This window comes from Sinocyclocheilus anshuiensis, unplaced genomic scaffold (assembly GCF_001515605.1).
Source record: "Sinocyclocheilus anshuiensis isolate Anshui unplaced genomic scaffold, SAMN03320099.WGS_v1.1 scaffold1230, whole genome shotgun sequence".
NCBI classification, from domain to species: domain Eukaryota; kingdom Metazoa; phylum Chordata; class Actinopteri; order Cypriniformes; family Cyprinidae; genus Sinocyclocheilus; species Sinocyclocheilus anshuiensis.
In genome coordinates, this window is record NW_015558637.1 from 1,081,285 (window position 1) to 1,089,711 (window position 8,427).

An 8,427-nucleotide genomic window follows, 5' to 3' on the forward strand; every position below is an offset into this window, starting at 1 on the left:
GGGTGGTGGTGGGTGGGGGGGGGGGTGGGGGGGGGGCTGTTTAATCATTTAATTTGCAATCTAACAACTAAAATTGCTGTATAAAAATTTTGCACGATTATTTCTATTTCATGCACATCAGGGATGAAGTACACACACGAAGAAACTGAAAAATAAGGCTTTAGGTCACACAAGTAAACTTTATTTTAAGTCAGCAATACAGATTGCTTCAAAGCAGCTTGCATTAATAAACCAGTGTTATCGTTTTAAATTTGTCAATAATTTAACAAATTCAAATTCAGCTGTAAAGCAGTTCTACAGAAGACAATAGTATCATAATTCAGCTCAATTTAGTGTTGTGTCAATTCAGTTCAATAAATGTGTCAATATTGCAAAGTTCTTAAATTATGAAACAAGCTCAATAAGTCACTATTTCGTTGTTAGTTGATTAAATTCAGATTGATAACAGTGTTTGTGTTGCAAAGTTAGTGTCATTATTTGGCTCAATTCACTTCCAAAGTTTAATTGATTCAACAGAGTCAGTGCAGTTAAACAGAAAATATTGCTGAATATTAGTTGCCTTTTAAACCCCAACTTCACCATCCGGAAGTTTGTAAAGTGAAGAAGTCACACTTAAATTACCAATCATGAATGAGATGCACTAATGAAGTAACCATGAAACTATTTGCCCTATGGGGCTAAAAATGTTGCTGCCTGGCATTAGCATCCTCAACATCATCACTGTATGGAAGTCTGGGAACACCGTAAACCACATTCAAACAACTGTCATGAATGAGACAGTCATGAACAGAGTAACTGCAAATCTTACAGTACATGCTGATTGCCATATGGGACAAAGAGAGTGTTGAACTGTAAAGTTTGCTGCAGAATTTAGCATATAGCCAAGGGATAGTAGGCTTCTATCTGGGACAGTTTTTGGCCAAGTGTAAACTGAACGCAGTTGATCAATTAAAGAGCATGAAATAACAGCATAAATGTACCCTATGTTGCAAAGAAGTCATGGTTGTGTCTGGTTACATCATATTGTGTTGAAAAAAAATGCGTCCCTCAGACTTATTTGGCAGGATTATGTCCCTTTCCTTTTAAGCTAAAGAGAAAAGTGATGAATATTCAATCCTCTGGCATACTTCGCGTGTGGCTGTTTGCATGGTAGTGATAGAGTGGCTGAAAAAACCAGCGAGGGCACTTCACCCGAAGCAGTCATCTCTTCAGCGTCTCTCTTCAAAGCAAATACTGTTGTTCACACATTTCTCACACCCCAGGGACACGCTGTGGCAAAGGCAGAGTGGTGGCATAGGGAGGCGTCTGCTTTCACATGGGCTGATGTTTTTCACCACTGAAGCAAGGGGCTCTATATATCACGCTGCTCTGGCTAAACTGCTCTGCTGTTCAGATGTTAATTTTAAAGCTTGATGCATTGCTGACTGTATGAGGTTGGCCAGCAGGCCGCTAAAGCACTCTGCACGGAGAGGGGAATGAGAATCGGGTATGATAGCACATGGAGGATAGATTTAAAGGTGACACAGGTTACCAGACACTCAAACACTGCCAAATTCAAAGAGATGCAGGGAGGTGGACGATTGAAGAGAGAGGCCGTGGTCCATTCTAATCTCTAGTTGCATATGTTGTGAATCAGTAGATTGTGAACACAAATTTGCATGCTAGCAAGTAGGGATAGGCCAAACTTCATATTTTCAAAATAGACTAGTCAGTTGGTTGACTAAACTCTTAATCATAATGTTCAAAAACAGCCAGACAAAGTGCGGTATAATGGAACAGAATGAAGGCGTCTATTAAACTAAACTATTTTTATCATGACATTTCCATCTGATTGTGTATGGTGGTGTTTTAAAAGAAATTCAACTAAAGATGCGATTTTTCTGAGGATTGATGTGCAAACTGTTCAAACAGCTAAAGCACGGCACATAAAGCATGCATGCATAAATGAATAGACAAACAAACAAAGAAATATTTACTGTGCAAAAGTTTGGTGTAAGGTTTTTTTAAATTAATACTTTTATTTAGCATGGATGCATTAAATTGATCAAAAGTGACAGTAAAGACATTTATAATTTAATAAGGTTTCTATTTCAAATTAAATGCTGTTCTTTTAAACTTTCTATTCATCAAAGAATCCTGAAATAATATATCAAAGTTTTCAAAAAATAGTAATCACAACTGTTTTCAACATTGACAGTTAATAAGAAATGTTTCTTGAGCACCAGGTCAGCAAGGACTGGATATTGCCGACCTTTCATGTCAATCATCCCTTTTAGCTCTGAGGACCTTGATCTACTAAGCACTAGAGCACTTCGGCATTTTTTCAAAACCGAATATAAACATAAATGGCATTCAGATATTATACCAATATAATATACAGAAGACTGCAGAACATACATAAATGAACAAATAAATCAAAAGATGTGTGGGGGGGATTTCATCTGTTCATCTGATCTGCTCTTTTAATCGAGCAAATCAAATTCTTGTGTAACACTTGTATATAAAGTTTGCAGGTTTGTTTCCTTTGCATGCACATACATGATGAAAGATCATTTCTGCTCATTCTCTGATGATGTGAGAGTCTATTTCTGTCCTTTATGGCTGCTCCTTATCAAACTGTGTAACCTTTGTGAAAAAGTTGAGGTATGACATTGTCTATCTTGACTGTGTAACATAGTAGTCAAGACTTTGGTCACGACTGACAGCACTTACTGACTGTTTTACGTCATCAGCCCACGTCACGCATCACCACAGGGATAGCTACTCACCTGGGAATTGTATTTCCTCTTCTATCTCCCTCCAGGTGCATTCTGGGAATTTTACTTTCAGTGAACTGGAACAATTTTGACAATGGGACACTCCTAAAAATGTCCATATTAAGACATATCTTGAGAAATGCAGAGAAGAGATTTCGGTTGAACCTAGTTGTGTGAGAAACAGATCAAAACGAAGGAGATAAAAGACAAACATTTTGAGAAAAATATCAAGGAGGAGGAGGAGGGGGAAGACGGGGTGGTGTGGGACCTGAAGGAATTGGGGGGGTGAAGCAAAAGAAAAAAAGGCTTTGTTTATTTGTTGTGTCAGGGATGTTTGGTTTCACAAGCTAATGAGAAGCAATTAGACAGCTGACAATTAAGCGTGACCATTAGACTGTGACTGAGAGGATGGGGAAAAGACAGAAATACTGATGAGGGATAGAGCACAGTGACAGGAGACTGTTGGGCTTCAGGGGAGAACGAGGGAAGAAAAAACACCGAAAGTAATTATTACAGACAGAAACTTCTGGAAACCTAACAAAGCGCTAGAGTGTTTATCTCTGTCCGTAAACAAGGAGCCCTGAGGGCCGCCTGAATACAAGCACTCTGAGTGCTGTTGGTCAGTCAATGTGAAAGCCATGTGCATATCTCCCTTAACATGTTGGAATTGTGGAAACAGAGCCATCACTGTGGCAAATAAGCTACATGCTCACTCAGCCGTTGTGCCCGACGCTGGGGAGCTCCACTCTTCAGGCAGAGCAGTAACACTGTGGAGGAGCAGAAATCTGGAGACAAGCACGTCTATGTGTGTGTGTTTGTGTATGTGTAGTCCAGCAGGGGGTGCTACTCTCGGTTCTTGCTCTGTCTCTGTGAGGGTTCCACTCAGCCATCTGGCTCTCAGCTGAAGAAGTGATGCTGAAGTAATGATTAACCTCTACAGCGCTCCAGCTCACTGCTAATGGAGGCTATTTTTCTCTCTCTCTCTCTTTCTCTTGGCCCTTCCCCCTCCTGCTGCTACCTGAGACTGGTCACTCGGAGAGATTGAACTGATGGGTGTCCAGGGGTGTACAACCATAATTATAGGGGAAGCCGGGGCTACTTTTCTAACAGAGAGGATTTTTCCCCCCAATATCCAGATGGGGCAAGTTGTCACAAGTGTTTTAAATGTACAGTGCCCTTGGAACTCTTGGTAAATATGAGCAAAGGTGGCTGTGCAAATAAATCTGCATCTCTTATCCTTTTGACCTTTCATTCAAAACATTCACAAAATTCTAACCTATCATTGAAGTTAGACAATAGAAAGTGTGTGTGGGGGGGGGGTCTCATTTAATAAATGTTTTTCTGTAGTTCACTTTGGCCACAGTTATTGGCACCCAATTATTGCAACATCCTAACAGCTCTGAGTTTTCTCCTATAATGCCTGATGAGTTTGGAGAACACCTGACAAGAGATCAGAGAGCATTCCTTCATCCAGAATCTCTCCAGATCCTTCAGATTCACAGCTCCATTGCTGCTTCTTCTCTTTAGTTCATCCCTCTCATTTTCTACAGGGTTCAGGTCAGGGAACTGGAACGGCCATAGCAGAAGCTTGGTTTTGTGCTCAGTGACCCATTTTTCTGTTGAGTTTGATGTTTGTTTTGGATCATTGTCCTGATGGAAAATCCAAACATGGTCCATTATAAGATTTCTTACAGAGGCAGTCAGGTGTAGCGTCTGGACTAATCAAAAACACAATTTTTCATTTGATTTAACAAATCAGTTATTCATTAGATTAACAAGTCGTCACAGACCCCTCACCCAATAGACTGGGCGCCAGGATGTCTGCGAATGACCACAGGCCACTGGTTACCATGGCAACCCCGACACCTTTGCTAAGACCAGAGCCATTTACGACCTGATGGAATGTGAGTAGGGAAAATCACTGCATGTTCCATAGCAAGAGGCACAATGCACAGTAGAAATTGACTTTTCTACTAATTAATCCATAGGAAAACCTTTCTTTGAATGAACACACATAGCCTTCAGGTCATCGTGTATGTTGTCTTTGAGATTTTATACTGTTTTATGCAGGCTTGTGATGGAAACACTCATTCCTGTCATCCTAAATACTGTATGATTTTGAGATCCATCTTTTCACACTGAGGACAACTGAGGGACTCATATGCAACTATTACAGAAGGTTCAAACGCTCACTGATGCACCAGAAGGAAAAATCACGCATTAAGAGCCTTTTGAATTTGAAATTTTGAAAACTTTTTGAATTTGAAGTTCTAATTTATTTTGTCTTCTGAGAAACATGTAACTAGCTTTTGTAGCCTCTGAAGGGCAGTACTAAATGAAAAAATATGATATTTAGGTAAAATTTGAAAAATTTACACACCTCCATTCTGTTCAAAAGTTTTCATGCAATGTCCTTTTCCCAAGATAACAGCTCGGAGTTTTCTCCTATAATGCCTGAAGAGTTTGGAGAACACCTGACAAGAGATCAGAGAGCATTCCTTCATCCAGAATCTCTCCAGATCCTTCAGATTCACAGCTCCATTGCTGCTTCTTCTCTTTAGTTCATCCCTCTCATTTTCTACAGGGTTCAGGTCAGGGAACTGGAACGGCCATAGCAGAAGCTTGGTTTTGTGCTCAGTGACCCATTTTTCTGTTGAGTTTGATGTTTGTTTTGGATCATTGTCCTGATGGAAAATCCAAACATGGTCCATTATAAGATTTCTTACAGAGGCAGTCAGGTGTAGCGTCTGGACTAATCAAAAACACAATTTTTCATTTGATTTAACAAATCACATGTATCTAAACAAGATGTCCAGGACCTCCGGCAGAAAAATAGGCCCACGACATTAAAGATCCAGCAGTATATTTAACCGTGGACATGGGGTCCTTTTTATCCCTGTTTGTACTAAACCCATCTGGTGGGTTTGCAGCCAAAAAATCCTTTTAAAAAAAATTCATCTGACCATAGAAGCCAGTCCCGTTTGAAGTTCCAGTCGTGTCTGACAACTGAATATGTTGGAGTTTGTTTTGGGATGAGCAAGGAGGATTTTTTCTTGAAATTCTCCCAAACAACATGTTGTAATGTAGGGGCTGTTTGACATTTCTTTAGGCTTTCTGACCCCAAGACTCAACTAATCTCTGCAATTCTCCAGATGTGATCCTTGGATGTGATCCTTGGAGAGTCTTTGAAAAACATTAAGAGAAGGCTGTCAAACTAAGTCCAACTAGAAAAGCAAGTTGATCTTTACAAACTTTGCTTTTCTAGTCAAGTAGTCTTTATATTAAATTACAGTTATACATTTTAAAATCTATTTTCTTACATTCAAATATGCATTGCTGCTTTGCATTCTGTTTGCTACCTTAATTCAAATTCAATTCAAATGAATCAGAAATTAAAAGGTATTCTCATTTCATTTCTGAATGGCATGGTTCAATGAACTGTATCTTTTTTCTCTGGGGCAATGACAGATGAAATGCAGAATAGCTTTTTCTAGCCAAGACATTACGGTATGTGCCTACACAGAACTCTTTTAAAATAAATCTACCCTGAGAAATAATTAAAAAGAGTGCTATGTAGTTACAGTTTTCCCTATACATTCACACAAACAAACATTTCCTCAGAGCGGACTGCCCATCTAAGCCTTCAGCTTGTCTAAGAATATTGCACACACACACACACACACACACTACATTAAGTCCCTCTTCTATGCGGCCAGCCAAACTCTTTATTTAATTAGGCTAATTAAAAAGCTAGAATAACAATTTTCCTGATTACTCATAATTTTGTGCGTTAAAGAATTGAGCAGACAAATGAAGCCAGCACTAGTCTCTCCATTTCCCTTAACTGACCCAGTACACACACATTTTCTTGCTGTCTCTCCCACTCACGCTGTTAGTGTGAAGGATGACTTGAAGCTCCACTTCTTTCTGTCACAGATTGTATATGATGACACACAATAAGCTCCTTAACACATGGAGCTAATGGACTCCATTTCTGAAAGCATGGGGAAAACTAAACTACGAGGATAAGTGTCCCATACCAAACCTTCTTCAACTCACAGACTTTTAGATGTCTACATATCTAGATTAGTGCTAATAGTTTCAATACCAGGTAAAGGACATTCAGGAGCTTTAGAGATGGTACTGGATGAGATATGAGATACCAGAACATCATCACTGTGCCCATGAGCAGTGTTGGGAAGGTTACTTTGGAAATGTACTAGGTTACAGATTACAAGTTACCCTATTTAAAATATAATAGTAGTGTAACTTTTTCAATTACTTTATTAAAGTGACCGTTTGTCAGAGGCACGGAGAGCGCGCGAGCCGAAGCATCGCCACGACTAACCGATTCATGATTTATTAGAGATTTAATTATCGAATGGCGAATTCGGAAATTAGTACAAAAACATTTATTTTGTAATTAAATTACGTAACGCTGTTACATGTAACTAGTTACTCCCCAACACTGCCCATGACCAAGAGATACAGTTACAAGAAAAGGTATGTGAACCCTTGGATGGATCATAAAATAGAGTTTGCTTAAACACAACACACACACACACACACAAATGAACCATTTTCAACTTATTATTAAATAAATTAAGTGCATTTATAGTGCAGAGTGGAAAAAGTTTGTGAACCCTTCAATTTAATAACTGGTTCACCCTCAATAACTTCCACAAAATGTTTCTTGTAATTGCTGGTCAGAGGCACAAAGATCAAAAGGAACTTTGCCCCACTCCTCTCTACAAAATTGTGACAATTCATCTGTATCTGGTGATAAATGCTCAGCTGTATGAAATTAAATATACATGTTGTCATCATTTACACACTTTCATGTTGTGCAAAACCTGATTGCCTTTTTTGTTCAGTGGAACATAAACTATTTTATTTAGCAAAAAATCCAATCTGCTCCACTCCAACAAAAGTGGATAGCAACAAAAACATAAAAATCCAATATGTTCAGAGTTTAAGGTTTCCAATGACGTGAGAGTGTATAATAATGATTCACAGGATGTTCATTTTTGGGTGAGGTAACCAATCAGTATTTTCCCAGCCATCAGTGTGTGCTTTACGTCACAAATTTGCTAATAAACAACCAACAAAATACTCCTCATGTCTGTGCTGATATCTGAATCACCCCTATAAAACACCATTTATTTGTACCCTAACTGGGCTACACGGAATTAGGCTGAAAGTTTGGCATATATGTGACTCAATGACACATCTAGAGGTCTTATAAATCTCCTCTTTCTCAGAACAGCTCCAGGGTCAGGGTGACTGATGAACATGTCCTCTTGGTGGAAATTTTCTTTGGATGCCAATTTCAGCCTAAAAACCTTTTGTATTTTTCTAATAATGGTAGCAGATAGGGGTCAGGCAGCTTTGCTGTACACCAGTGAAGACTGATGTCTTGCTTTAAATTGAAGCTTTTCTTTCAGTGTTTCAAAGCTTTCTTATGGTTGTTTGTGCATGATTAGTCACTATGCTTTTTTCAGAATGGGGTTATGAACATATGCTGCAAGGAGGTGTTATGTACAGTCAGCAGATCATTATCGGAAAATAAACCCAAGCAGTGTGACCTGGTATCACCCTGAAGGGGTTTATTTTACAATAATGACTAACTGACTGTACATTATTATTATTATGAAATTATTTTATATATTAT